Raw genomic sequence first — 16,145 nt, 5'->3', positions numbered from 1 at the left:
GTTTGAATTGGATAGATGCACAAAATTTTTTTGAAGTTTTTTTTAACATTCATTCATTAACTTCCATTAGAATAGTCATTGATAAAAAAAAGCTTAAGTCAAAAATGTCTTTGTTCCATCACCTTGTTCTATGATTGAGGTACCAACGCTCCAGTGAGTTGGATTTGGTATCTCTATATGAATTCTGTTTTCTGTCTTTATTTACAATTCCCTTTCAGCCTTCAAGATAAAGAATTACTGTATTGTTCATCTCCTTATGTTGGCAATGCCATGTTGGGATGCTTTACAAGCAGAAAAGCATATTTTGATTCTTGGCATAGCCCTTACACCACTAATAGTCTGGAAGCTACAGAGCACTATACGTCCTCAAAACCCAAGAGACATACCAAGACTGATCCATATATACATGCTAGAGCAAACCACAACACCTTTCATTTCCACTTCTCTTCAAGTTCTTCCAACCTGACACCTCCCTGGCACGCCTGTGACGTGGTTCATGCCAGAGGAGAGCAGGCACAGCTGCGTGCTGCTACAGGGGAAAGGTCCCTCCTAGCCAGGTGCCTGTGAGTGCAGAGCACGGGTCCCCACCACGCACAGCACCAAGCTGCTCCCTGCCCTGGGGCCCCAGGCACAGCTGGATGGCAGACAGCAGATGCACTGAGTCGCTGCTGCTGACACACGGAGTCCGATAGTGTGGGAGAGACGGTGCTGCTTCCTTTCAAAGGTACAACCTCCAGCTGCTAGGGACTGAACTGCACTCACAACAAATGCCAAAGTTTGACAGAGCCCTGCGCACCTCCTGTTAGCGATCTGTACACTGATGGGTCTTGCAAGTTTGCAATACGCTACGCTTTATATTGCAACATTTTCCATCTAACAATTTCATAGCTCCGTAATGGTTAGGGCAAAGGTACATTTATCCACTTTTGTTTGAGATAAATTGAGGCTCAGAGGAAACTTCCTGTTCCAGGTTGCACAGCAAACAGTGGCAAAGGCAAGACAAAGACACAATAGCCACAACATTTAACAGGATAGATCCAAACAATAAAAACTGGAATGAGCAAAAAAATGGACCTGCCCTCACAGACATGCATCCAGGTTGTACTTCTGCCATGTTCAAAGCCATCAGTTGGCTCTATCCTGCCATTTCTTTGTGGCTTGATGCAGATGTAGGATCCATACCAAACTGATATCTCGGATGATGGCAAATGCCGTGCAAGTGCATCGTATCCCATAAGTTACAAATGTTGCAGTGGGTGCTTATGGGTCCATTCCATGACAGTCAAGTTATATGACAGAGCAGAAGAAACAAATTTTTAAAAAATTAAATTCTTTAAATTTACAGTACTATAAAAAATGAATGAGTTTAAATATTTCCAGATCTACCAGAAGAATTATTCAAACTAAGTTTATAGGTCTGACTTTCCCATACATCACTCTAAATCAGGAGGGATTTCACTAGACCTGAATGTAAATAATTTATGATCTAATGGGAAATGCTCTTCACGTACCAAAAGCTTAAGAATAGTTCCCTCTCTAGCATCAAGGTCCCAATTCAGCAAAGCACACACTTAACATTACAACTGCTCAACTGAAGTATCACGTACCAAAGAAAAAAAAAAAAAATCAGTCACCTTTAGAAAGGCTTGGTTCTAGTTCCAGCGATGGCAATAAATAAAGCTTCCTCTAGTGCAGGCATTACTCCCAGAACCGTGCCTACATCCACAATCACGTTGCCGGCGATACACACAAGAGAAGGTGTCCATCTTCCTTTCAGCTTTATTGCAACTGAGAACAACTTGATCCTGCAACACTGGCTCACAAGAGTGCTCGTACCAGGCTTCGGCAAAATGAGACACCGATGAACATTTTTAGAATGAAGCTCAGACTTAACAGAAAGATATTTGCTTGATAATTTGAGACAGATAACTGTTTCCTTTCAGGCAGCTTTTCCCTCTTAGCAAGTAATTGAGCACCATCTTTAGTTCGTATCCAGAGGGAGGAAGAGATTAACCCTTGTATTTAGGCTGCTAATCCTTTTAGCACAGTGGCTCTACCTGCAAAATTGGTTGGACTGTACTTTTATGGGTCCTATAAAAATGGCATTGATTGGACAATAAGGGGCAATTGAGAAAAAGCCTGACCACTCGCCCCTTTCCTTTGAAACAGGAGAGGAAGACAGGCATCTTAGAAATTCTGCATTTCAAAGTTATCTTTTTTCCTTTTGTTGGGGGGTGGCAAAATCAGACTATTTAAAGAATTGTCTGATGATATTTTAAAAGGCTTTGGTTACACTGCCTAGGGGAGTTAAATAAAACAAAGGTAATTCAAAGATAGCGCACAGGTTTGTGATCTGTTTCAGCTTGGTTGCTCTTGCCCTTGATTGCACGCATCCTTCTCATAGGGATTTCAAAGGAAACTTCAGCACCTGAAATACTGATCCCTGCCTCTGTATTGGGATCAAGTTCTAAACAACAGTTCATGCACATACAGCTCAAGTGAGTCAACAGAACCAGTCTTAGGTACAAGCCAGAGGTCTGATGGATTTTGACACTCCCTAAAGTAGCCCACAGTAGCACATCCCACTAGGTTTTATTCCATATTACTCCTTATAAACAGTATACACATAAAATGCATGAAAGAAGCCAGGAGACACACGTATAACCTGCTGCCCAAGACACAGGGATCTCTAGTCTCTTTGGTATGTCCCATTCCCATCTGCTATTGAAATCTTTAGCAAGTTGCTTAGCATAGGATTCACCTCATCTAACTTAGACAAATGAAATAGGGACATCTACATGCAGGTCATCATTGACATTCCCTTCATGATCAGTAGGGAAAAATGGTGTTTCCAGAACACAGTAATTTCCTTCTAAAGGGGACAGGTAAGAATAGATCCTGTTCCAGGGGTGCCTGTTTCACAGTGCTTCACACTGACTGTTCATGGGGGTCAGACAAAAGCTCCAAGGAGCAGTCTGTATGTTTAAATGAATCCCACCCCTGGGGCCTTGGGCTGGGCCCTACGAGAGCAAGTAGAAAACTTCCCATTCATCTCAATAGGCACCGAACAGGCATCTAACCTACCTGGTAACTTTGGGGGTTGTTTTTTTGCTGGTTTTGGGAGGGTTTGTTTGGGGGTTGGTTTTGGTTTTGGGGTTTTGTTTGTTTGTTTGTTTTTTAACTGGACTTTTAGCAATTTAATGATTCTTCCAGCAAGCATCAAAATGCAGTTGAGAGTCAGGAGTCCAGTTCCGTGCTCCAGGCTCAGGAGGTTCTGCGCCAGATTGACTTTTAAAAATGTTAGAGCTCCCATATCACTTCAATACTTCTGAAGAACAGACCTGCTATGTTTTGGTTTTCTAGAACTTAATGCTACTGCAACTCTTACCTCTTCAGATATTAAGACAACTCATTTAAGCACAGTAAGTGTTACATATTAGCACTAAGAGAAAAATTATACTTTTTTTATTCCTTTTTGGAGTAACTTTGTGAAATACAACATATTTTCACTTATATAATGCACAGTTTAAATTCAGATGAATGAGATAGAGCATTACATATGCCTGTTTCACTTGCAGGGAAAAAAAAAAAACCAAACACACTTTTTAGAACACGAGAAAACTGATGTTGCCAAAATAATAAAGATAAATCCAGCTTTTAATTGTGCAGGCACATTTCTACAGCTATTCAGTACACATGCATGGGCCAGAGATTTAGACACAGGTCCAGTTATAAGTGAGTGCCAAACTTAGGCTTAGTCTCAAATACGTATAATGATCAGATACAGCCAGCTGCAAGCTGTATGCTGCCTGGGCTCCAAGCTGACTAGATGCAAACCAGTCCTGCTCTGAAGCTGGGACAGGGAGGATTTTGCTTTGGTGCATCCTCACTAATGTGCCTGAACACATTTCGAGACGGTACTGGATTCTGACCAGCTGTCTCAGATAGCAACCGACAGTGAAATTACAATATTAACTTCATTGTCTTTCTGGGAAAATGGATCTTGCATCTTCCTGCTATTTATTTTTGCTACCATAAGTGGAATTTCCTTATTTATCTAGGCTGAGAGGTCTATTGCAAATAATTAGGAACTGATCCTGCAATGTACACATGCAGTATTTGAGTCTTAAGAGTTAGTGCTGAGAAAAACTTCTGAATTCAAAAAGTTTTTAGCAAACATCATTCTGCACACAGATACTAAGACTAAATCTAGCAATTAGTAGCGTAAGCTATATTCTGTGTTAATTATAGTTTAAGAAACCAAATATAATCTATTCTACGGCTGTAAAAAGATATGTTTCTTTCCTGTATGAATCATTATATTTTTCACTTTTGATTCACCTTTAGCTTCTCTCTGGCCTATATCACTTTGCTGACAAAATCTTTATTATTTAGGGTTTTCCTCTAGAAACAGGACTGCTTTCCTGCAGTTGAAATACAGCCAGAGAACATTCAGTGTGGAGACCTTTCAAAAAAAAAAAAAATTAAAAAAAAAAAAAAAAGGTGTGTTTTTTCAGCTAGAAGGGTGGAGATGGCTACTTTTGAGAGTTTTCATGCTTCCCGAAATGCCTTTTCACCCACAATGTAACTGAGTGATGACCTTCTGTTCTGATCCACAAGTCTGAAGCAGAATGGTCCTGCACATTCTTACAATTTCCACAGGAACTGGTGTGATGCCAAGTTCATTTCAGCTGCTGAAGGAAACCACTATACCTTAAGTTCAGCAGCCTTAATAGCCTTGAGTCCATAACATAATAGCATTATTCTGTGTGTTAGATGGTGCATAAAATGCATTACACCAATATTTAAACTGACCAGCTCAATGAGAATTGTGCCAAACAAAAGGAAGCTCAATTTTGAAATGTCCAATCTTGGCTTGCTCCAGTTAGAGCACAGCTAAAATAAATAAGTAAAATTACTTTAAGTTCTCTGTGTACTTAAACAAAACCAAACCCTAACTGATTGTGATTCCAATGCATTCTAACTTTAATATTTAATGAAAAAAATGAAACTAAAACCAAAATGTATTTTCAAAAGAAAAATCAAGAATGTTTCACTCAAAATCACAAAAAAAACTTTGTGCTTTTCTTTCAAACTGAGATATTATCAGAATAAATATAATTTAGCAATTTATTTTGAGTTGACAGAACTGAAATCAGGCAGAGCTCTACTAAAGTTTGCAACAAGCTTGTATTTTATCTTCAACTTTACAGCATCCTCTGCATCTTTAAACCACTGAAAACCACAGGAGTTATTCTCAACAGTTACAGTTAAGATAGGAATGAAGCCGTGTATCTCCATATTCTGTTGAATCAAAATGCCTCTGATTTTAAAAGCTTGCCAGTTTGCTGTATTATCATGTCAATAATTCCTTTGCCTTGTCTGCAGAGTCACAATAAAGCCATAAGGTCCCATTACTTTGATCTTATAGAGAGATATCTATATACAGATATATTTCTTTCTACAAATGCTGAATAATCTGCGTGCATGTATTAGGTATCTGCTACCAGTTTTACCTTTTTTTTTTTTTTTTTTTTTACCTTTTAAGTGCTTATAGTATATTGTTATGAAAAGGTATTCCAGCCTTCAAAATGGTCCGATGCTATTTCAAGTGCTGTTTACTCACATGTGCATTTGAAATGCAGACACTGTTCATATACTCACAACGTGTTAACAGTGTTAAGGAGACACAACTCTGCAGAGACAATAGAAATCTAGCATTTTGTCTGTATTAACACCCACTGAATTAAGGTAAAATATCTACAAAGTTCCTTCTAAGATGCTTATCTGCGTAACTTCAAGGTACTTTTCCAAACTAAGGAATGTTCATGACTAAGGCTCCTCCAACCTGCAGCGATAACAGAACATCAGATGATGTTTGATTAATATATTTGATGAAAGATTTGTCTTTTTGATTGCTGCTGTCTACGAGGCAGAATTAGAAATACCTTTTAAGGGGTCCGATTTTCAGAATAAGAGATTTTGCTACTTCCTGCAATGCAGTCTGCATAAAATCATTTCTGGGCACATAAAAGTCAGTGCTGTCAAAAATCTTGCCTGGACAGTTCAAGTTCCTAACACCTCAGAACTGGACAATACAATCACATCGAAAACACTATCTGATCACCAGTCTTTCACTGGGAAATGACTGGGATGGAAAGCAGCAAGTAATAGTTGGGATATTACCAAAAGCAACCTTTGCCCACTGCTAAGTACTATCTCCAGCATCGTTCTCAAAGAAAATCCATTTACCCTTCCTCCCTTTTTGGGTGGCTCTGGCACCCAAAGCTGAAGTGGCAGGTTAAAGCATAACCTCCTTGACAATATAAATCAGTGTGTGATACATTCAAAACTCTGAGTCCAGAAAGACAACCATGTTGATATGTCCAGAATTTAAACTATGAATATTCAACGTAGCTCCATTTCAGCTTTCATATGTTGTAGTATAAAGGGCTTTGGGGGGTAGGGGGGGTGGGGGTGGAATTTCCAAAGATTTCCAGGTACTATTGAAAACACCACTCCTTTCTTGAAAAAGTTGGGTCTTGTCCCACCTTGTACTAATCAATATTTAATAAGCAATATGTTTGTTTATTTCATTACTGATGATAAACAGATCAATAAAAGGTTATTGCATGATAACTTTCCATTGATATTGTAATCCTGTTCAGTTAATAAGCATTGCTTCTTGATGGACCAGTGTTTGCAATGCAGACAACACTGCAAAAGAGATAGCAAAGCAGAAATTGATGCAAGGAAAAACATACACAACCCCCCCCCCCCCCAAGAAATCAGAAAAGCCTGGATATTAATACACAGTAATATTTTCAACCATTTCCAAAAGTGTGTTTTCATTTAGATATTGTTCTTCCTACTGCTGCAAAATGTGCTCAAAAAACATGAGAAATGCTTGTAATATTTACAAGATGTCACTGCAGTAAAATATTAATATATTTTCCTCCTTGCAGAACAACAGTGTATTCCTATTTCCATAGAAATCTGCAATGGGCTTATTAGAGCAATTCAATGTGTACCATACAGACTTTTTCGGCACGCACATTGCGCCCAACACTAACTAGAACTAATGCCAATACAATTTGTACTATGGTAATCTATTAGATTCAGACAGGCTTCCTGAAGCCTGAGGGACTGAAACAGAGCAGCTACGCTAAGGAAGTTTTGCACAACCCAGACCTGAGATGGAGAGGAGGGATGATGCCATCCCAGCACTACAATAGGCTATACTAGCACTGAGCTTTGCTCACCCCACATGACAGCCCATGCAAACGGGGATGGCGGATCACGGCATCTCCCCCTCACTGCCAGGCAGATGGTGCATCAGAGCCACCTCAGTCTCCTGGTGCTGAATTGGCTCCTTTCAGCCTGCAATTCCTCTTAACTCACTTGACCAGAGCTTGAGCAATATTGCCACCACTTTCAAATTACCTGAAGTTCAAAATAACTGCTGGGTAGAAATACAATTCATCATTTCATAAGTTCTACATCTTCAGTGTCTCTTTACCTAATCCTTTGCCCTTCTGCAGCTCCATAAGAGTGCTGAGAAAGCAAATATTTTGGTCACAGATGGCCTCAGGGAAGCTTAGGTTGGTTGAGGTCAGCCAAATTTGGCAGCTGCATTTTGCCAGCCCCTGCCTTCCTGCTCAGAGGCAAACAAGCAGCAGCTTTTACCAGCCTTTGCTGGCCTCTCCCCAGGCCGTGTTCCCACAGAAGGAACTGAAGGTCTCCTTTCCATTGCAGCCAGTCCTCAACTCAATTGAGGCTTCCCGTTGTAGCTCTTCGCCAAGGCTTGACATTGCCTCAGGTGTTGAGGACAGGGTTGATTAATTTTCCAGAAGCTTTTGGACTCTTTCTTAGTTCACATGGAGGCTTATGGGCTCCATCAGGCAGACTTTCAGTACAAACTCTCCCGGCTCCCTGAGATAAAACACATGATGCCCAAGTTCTGGGGACTAGGGAAAAAGCAACACGAACTCAGCATGCTCTCTATCTGGGACAACAGTAAATGTGCATGCTCTCTATGTCTTTTAACATCAAAGAAGAACAGAATATGACAGCTGGGGCTCTTTGCAACACTTTCAAATGCTTCACAGGCCACTGCTTGCTTTTATAGTTATTCTTATGCTTCTGAAATAAACAGCATGGAAAAAAACAATGCTAATTGACAACAGCTTACAATATGACAGCCAAATAAACCAAGCTCAAGATCAGTCAGAGTGGAAAGGTTTTAATTATCCACACTTCCAAACCTAAGGACAAGGCTAGGAGTAAGTATACCCTGAGCCTATCTGCTAGTCCCCTAGCTTCTCCCCCAGCAGCCCAAAGATGCCAAGTTAATTGTCATTAACAATTATTAATATCCTCCCCACCTTTACAGTTAACACTGGAACATTAGAAAGTAAAGAAATACGCTTAAGATAGATTGTCTACATTATTTGAATGAGGCAGCCTTAATTTTGCAGGTTTGGGCTTTCTAATAGCAGAAGGTTTTGTCATACCTTGCTTGTTTTCTCTGATACTATTGGAAATTAAAATACACTCAAGCCTACAACATTCATTTGACAAGTCTTCATAAGTAAGGCTTGGGTGTGTAACCTGCAATTAGACTAGAAAATGCATTATAAAGTGAGTTTATTAGCATTTGTAAAGAAGGAGTCAGAACAATCTGAGAGCTTTTTTTCCCCCTGTAACTTCGAGAAGTGAGAATTTACTAAAAATAGTGTGAGGTAGGGAAGAGTTGGAAGGAACATGAAAAGAGAAAGGAAAAGGGAATAATGGCAACACAGAAATATTTTAAATACCTATTCATATACCATGCACTCCACAGAACTAACACATATTACAACAGGTTTGCAAAACTAATGTCATGAGGAAAAGGTTTCTGACTATAATGGCATCTGACCATGCTTCCTTTTATCCTGGAGGGAACATGCTCAAGTAGTACAGAGTTTATAAAGGCCATGAATGAGCACAAATACAATTCAGTGACCTCCAGTGTCCTTGTCACCCACACGTGATATTTATGCATGTGAGGCTAATCTGAAGCCTCTCTGAAACTCCCATTCATCATTAGCCCATCAGATGCTGTCTAGACCATATATCTCTACCTGGATGCTTGCTAATCTTTGACTATTAAACAGGGATAAAACAAAAATTTTATACTGGAGGCCTGTCACTCAACTGTTTGGATCTACTTTGTGGCCAGCTCCTTTTGTAAGAGAGCTGAACATAACCTTCATTGTCCTGTGCACATAATACTACTTAGCAAGCGCAGTCACAAGCCAAATTCCCAGGTTATACACAGCAGCATGGGTTCACTCAGTTCAATGGAGTCATGCTAGATTACACCAGCTGAGGATCTGGCCATACATTTTCAAGGTACTCTATAAATTAATTAAGCTTTATAACAACTTTGCAAGGTTAAGCAGTACAACAGTAAAGTGGGAAAAGTGCAAGAACTCCAAGCCCATGGCACACTAGGAAATGCTACTTTCCAAAGGGCAAATATTCTGAGAGCTTTTCTTTTTAAATCTACATTCTGTTCTTCCTCAGACAAAACCCCTCTCTAAAACCCACAAAGCCATAAATAGTTGTAGGATCAGGCTGCAGCATTAAGAATCGACGCTCTGTACCTATGTGCATGAGACTACTGCAGGAACTAAGAGACCCAAGCTGGGCAATGGAGGTTGTATTGAGCTCATCCATCTGCTTAGCCTCACCACCAAGAGGAGATAAGATGTTGAGTTGCCTTGCATTTGTAACAACAGTCCAAGAATTATCCTACCTACTACTAAGGCTAATAACTGCAATAGTACACATAAAGTGCTTAGGTTCTGTTAAGGTTTTTTTCCTAGAGTTTAAAACAGCAGTGCATAGTCAACAGAAATCCTCCTGCTTCCCATGTGCCTACAGAAGGCAGCTTGACACCAAGAGAAGTTTTGAAACTCACAGAAATGTCTCTTATCCACACACTGCACTGAAAGGGTTTGTATGTTTTTATTCAGTAAATGCTGACAAAAAGACTGAGAAAAGGAACAAGTGAAAACAAGCCTAAGAAGATGGAAGAGTTGACATCTATGAAAATAGCCCTAGAAACAACTAAGTTCTCTCCCTGAATAACCAAAGCCCATGGAATTTCACCCGATAATTTTTGCAATGCCTCAACCTATCTATTTCAAACTGTGTCTTATTGCCCCATACCCACTCAGCCCTAACCCAACTCATTGCACTGAAGGAAGGACCAGTGACATTAAATTTCTAGATTTGCTGTACTCGTGAAGGGTTTCTAGAGCCCATGCCAAAAGGGCTTGGGTAGGCTCCTGGCATGCTCTCCTGCTTTTGCATACTACAGCCTTGGCCCAAATTACCCCATTACCCTGTATGTATCACTTTAGCCCCACAAAAATGCAGAACACCGCTTATTCAGAGCATCTTCCTAAGCCACAGATCAGAGTCCTGCCTGGCAAAGGTGACTGAAAAGCAGCTGGAACAAACTCCATCACCAAAACAGCTCCTTCACTTCAACCCCTGTGATCCCACAGGACAGCGTGCAGAGCAGGAGCAAGTCTTCAAAGGCACACCCTGAGCATCAGCTTGACCTTCGGCATCCAGAGCAACCACGGGCCTTTATCTGAATGAACACAAACATCCCACCAAATTTAAATCACAGCCTTTCAAAGACACAAGTGTTCACAGTTACAAAACAAACTCCGTTGTAGCTCCAAGACTCTGCTGTGCCACATGCAGTACGGAAGGTTTCCGGCTGTCGGTCGGAGTGTATAATAGGCCTGATTTATAGTTATCAGCATGGGACTTGATTCGAAAGCTCAATCACCGTGACTTCTCACAGTGGGGTTTGCATGCTGCAACGGGTCTCAAAATTAGAGAGGAATTTACCTCCCGCTGCCGAACATTACATAACAATCAACAGAAAACAAGCGGAGAGCAGCAGGAGGTCCCCATCATTAGCCTGCACAGTCATGTTAATGGAGATGTACACACACTCATCTATCTGCACTTATTATAGAGCTTGCCAGACTGTGGGATTACATGGCAAGAAAGGCTCTAGAACAGGGAGAGACACAAGATACAGGCAAAGAGCTTCAAAATTCAAGTCAACCCACTGAGAGTTCCACATTAACATGAGAGACTGGGGTTTGGGAGGTCTAAATCTCACATGTAGCCAAAAGGCTCACAAGTGTTGGGAGGTGCATGTGACCTTACGTATTGCAAAATGCTGCTTTTCCTCTACAGAAATAACAGCTTTACTTTCACCTTTCTGCCTCTTTTGAGCCTGCTGCCAAGGTGACAGTACCACCTCCAAGGAAGGACGCTACCTGCCCACAAACTTTTCTGAGGTTGTAAACTTCTATCAGTATTCTCACATTCGTCTGCATCCCAAAGTAGTCACAGACTTCAATGGCAATTAGATGTTTCAGATTAGAAAAACAGTAGCCTCTGTAGGTACTTCTGCTGGCTTGGCATACAGAAGAAAGAAAGCAAAAACCTAACATAATTTAAAAAGCCATTCAAACCAAAAGAGTTCATTTAAACCTTAACATGTTAGATGGCTGTAGCTTTCTTTACATATGATATATTGTCTTCAGCATCACAAAAGGACTACAAAACATTCCTAAATCCCACAAGACTGAGGGACAAAACAGTTCCATTTGGGTTTATTTAAATGAAAAAGTGCTCGAACACATGACATAAGTTACCAAAGGTGAACAAAGTCAGCAGCAGCAAACAGCCACATCACACCTCTCTCTCCAGCCACCACTTTGACTTTTGTAAATATTCCCTTTTCCCTCCCAAGGCAGCAATTCATTGCCCCCCCGGGTAAAAACAGCAAATTCATTCTAAAACTTGAGTATACAAGGTTAAGAAAAGGTCAAAACACTCCGAGTCCTTCTATGCTAATTTAGCATGAAGGAGGCGATCCATTTCCCCTTCCCAAACATCCACTAAATGCAGAGCATCCCTAATGGCCTGAGAGTTTTCTCCTTGACGTTTCAAATATTCTTCCTAGATCACTAAGTTATGGATCTAACTCGTGTTATTTCTTTCAACAAAATTAGAAGTGACAGTTTTAAACAATCATTATGTTATAATCAAATCAACTGGAATGTCACTAGCTTTCTAGATTGCCATTTTTGGTTTCTGATTAATACTGTGGTTCCTGTAAGAAGCACTCTTTTCTTGGCCACCATAAACAACTAGTACATTAACCCCACTCAGATAGACTACTTTTGCCCCTGGACCTATTACTAGCCAAAGGATAGGTCTCACCATTTCTCTCTTGTTCCCCGCCCCCAAAGTGGTTTACCTCTGTTTCTCCCTATCAATAAATTGACCCAGAAATATTTGCAAACCATTGGTCATTTTATATTCTAAAATGAATAGCCCCCTACAGAATTCAGCCACAAATTGATCTGTTTGCACAAGGATCTGGAATGTATCTATTGCAAGGGCTAGACAGGACAAGACAAACCAGCAGCAACTGAAGAGCCCCTTGCTTGCTTCCAAGTATTTTCTTTTAGACATCCCTCAATACAGAGTCAGCTGCCCTACTGATCCATTTCAGTCCCCCTTTAACCTGAATACTCATGTCAAGTTCATATGGGAAAATAAACTGGTAACACCGAGAGCTAAAGAACAATAAGGGACTAATATATAACTGAATTAAGGAAGTGGCTAAACACTTTTAAACTCGACTCTACCTACATTAAAGAGAGCTGCCTGTTCAATGGTTTCTGAAAATCAGGTGTCTAGCCATAACATCACTGAATTGTTTCTATTCAATATTTCTTCCCCACCCCCAAGACATATAAAGCCACAACAATGGTTAGACTCTCTAATGAATATTATCTATTGTATCCTTGTTCTTACCCTGCGTTTAAACTATTTGTACTTTTGGGGCAGGAACAGAATTCTTGTTTTGTTTCTGAACAAGTCCCACCATGGGAGCCATGACTAGGAATTACTAGCACAGTGATAAAATAAACTAATAAGTACTAGTGAAAAACTAAGACATACAAATAACTAGTTTCAAATATTTTATTTTTTAGTTTAATCTAAGGGGGAAGAAATTGAGCAATAAAATGCTTCTCTGCTGATTGTGCCTTATTTTCACAGACAAACTCACTTTGCTACAATATAGTTTGGGCCAGAAACCCATCTCTAGGTTAGTGAGCCTTAACTCAAAACAGTCAAGTGATGTCACCTCAGGTAATCCCAAGGACCTTCTGCTTCCATTTCAATTGTTTTTCCTCTGGGAGATCATCAGAAGTAATCTACCAAAAATGCACATCAAAATGCTTCTTGCTGTAAGCCAACAGCAGCACTTCTTCACTGTCCTGCCTTCACCGTCATTGCATTACTACAGTAATTTAAAAACAAAAGTCACCATGAATTTTCAAACAAAATAGTTTCTTGGGGAAGGGGGAGAAAACCAGTTCCATAAAAGCTCAGAAGTGATGTTACTGATATTATCTGCAAACAGTTAAAAACAGTTATCTCATCATCTCATTTTGTCATAACTCTGCCATGTTTTATCTTCAATTAAAAATTCCGCATTGCCTTAATTGACCCAGGTTTGATACTTAGGCGCACAAGCCCACTTTGGCCAACCATCACACTAGAGTTGGTGAACAGAAAACCATGAGCACTGAAGAGCACCCCTTACCCTTGCTGCTTATTGCCAGGGTCAGCAGGGCTGCAGTCACAGCAGGGCAGAGCAGGGCTGAGCAAGGAAGCGTTTGTCCTGTCCCGTATGATGTGCACAGGGGAGGGACCATCTCAGTTGTCACATCAGCAGCCTTCCCTCTCCCCACAGTATATTGGCACCTGCTTGGTCAGCCCAGGATTCCTCACTAGGGACTGCTACAGCTCTGCTGTAACAGCCTTGCAGAGCAGCATTTGCCAGAACAGAGCATAATCTTATTCTCTACGCAAACCCAGAAATTCAGTAGTCAGAGCTCCACGGTTCAGCAGAGAAACTGGCCTTTTGCCACACAAAGCAGCCACTGTGGAAATCAAGACCTCCAGTTTTGCAAGACAATACTAACTCCCACGTTTCCATTGACAGCAGTGGCAATTTGAAAGAGCACAAGACTTTGCTTTTAGCATATCGAGAGCATATCCTGGGCAGGGTCAGGACATACATCAGTCAGGAGAAAAATATTTTAACTGCCTTTTAGTCTTATTTTTACCATCTTTTATGTTGTGCAACTGTGTCAAGCAGCTATAGCTTAAAGAAGCAATATGAATCCCGCCTAGTATTGCTTCTAGATTAGGAACGTGCATGACAACAACCAACCAGAAATGCAGGGCAGCAAGAGATGCCAAAGTAGCTTGTGCTGCAATGTGACACCAGCTTTAAACCCCGTGCTTTGTTATCCATAGTCAAACTACACTATGAAGTCAAGGGATGGTGAAGCCCCATCCTGCAGCGCACTGGAGTGCCAGTGAATCAAGAAGGCATTATGGGAAGCATTGTCTGTTTTAAAACTTAAAGTTGGCAATTTATAGTCCGCCCGAAGTACAACTGGAACTACGCTATATACTCTCGCATGACACCTACTGGTGCCTTGTTTATCTACCAACTGTATTTTATAGAAAGCCACATGGTGCATTTATGAATAGTGTTCAAACTCATTTTTGAATGGATTTGAGTGGGAAGGCACGAGGGCCAGTTCAGAAAACAGGAGGTGCCTGTTCAGGTACCTTAAAAGATGATTAATTATTATTGCTGACAGCTTCAGTCATGGACCAAGACCCCACAAAGATGGCGAGAAGCAACACAAAGGGATTCAGGACAGAAAATGCTGCTCAGTACTAATGCAGATTTCCCATGAGAAGGGAAGGAAAACCAAACAAACAACCCCAAACACACACCAAGAGATGGCATGAGAGCAAACCTCTGCATGCTGCTCTTCCAGAGCGCTGCTCCTACTGCAATCCCACCACCAATGCTGTTACGACTGCCCATGATGCTATTGGCATTACGAGCATTTTCTCGGCTGTGCATTACAGAAAAAAAAAAGTCTTGCTTAATCAACCTAAACTGCCTTTTTTTTTTTTTTATTAAATAGGAAAAATAAGAGTCTGTCCTCCTTTATTTAAAAGGAGAGCTGTCAGGTTCTGACCTAAGTCTAACCAAAAGGAGAGATGGGGAGGGGAAGGGGGGAGTTGAGAAAAATCAATGAATCTACACTAATAAAGGTTATAGGAGTAAAATTTACGCTGGATGCAAGTATGATCCTGTAGTCTTTTTATTTTTTTGGCATGCTGCCCCAGCATGATTTACGTCGAGATAACATGATGGAGCCTCCACCATTGAAAGGAATTAAATAAAAATGCAATAAAGGAGTACAAAATCAATCCGCTTACAGTTTTGTTTAATAAAAATTCATGAAGGATGGGCGGGCAGGCCCATAAGAAATACACCAGTTCAATGAGGGGGCTCTATCAAGCCCACAGCCATTAGAGTGTAGCAGCAGGATAGGATTATTGAACATTAGCATGAGTTAGCTGTGTGCCAGTGTGTTGAATATGCCTCAGTTCCCCCATCATTCCAAGCTCTGTCATTGCTGCCAGTCAATAGCGCATCTATCACCTGAAATAATGGCCAAGAAAAGTACAAAACATGGGGATTTGACCTTGACTGAGAAACTGATCCATGGAGATTTTCCAACACGGGAACTATTTTTTCAGCCAGAATTCTGGGAAAGAAGAAAAAAAAAAAAAAATACAGCAGACCCAGTCTATCCCTGCACATTAGTAGGGTTACATGTGCTTTCCCCAGGCTGCATGTGGCCCCTGACTTGTCACTTTTCACAGCTGAGTGACCCTTCTGCCCTCTGGAGACATTTGCTTTAAAGGTAAGTTTGCATTCATTTTCCTAACTACAGGCTGAAGCCTGAATATACAGGCAAACAAACGTGCCCTGTGGCATGGTAAAAAAAAAAAAAAAAAAAAAAATTCAAAGTCCTATAGCTACTCTGACTTCATAAAAGGAGCTGTAAGGCTTGGCCTCACCCTTTCCCTCCAATGGGCATTTTAAATGGTATTACTTAGAGCCATATTAACAAAAAGAGGATTTTAGCGGTCACAGGTTACACAGGCAAGCA

Source organism: Platalea leucorodia, assembly GCF_965183815.1.
Source record: "Platalea leucorodia genome assembly, chromosome: 13".
In the NCBI taxonomy this organism is placed as follows: Eukaryota; Metazoa; Chordata; class Aves; order Pelecaniformes; family Threskiornithidae; genus Platalea; species Platalea leucorodia.
This window is presented reverse-complemented; position numbering follows the sequence as displayed.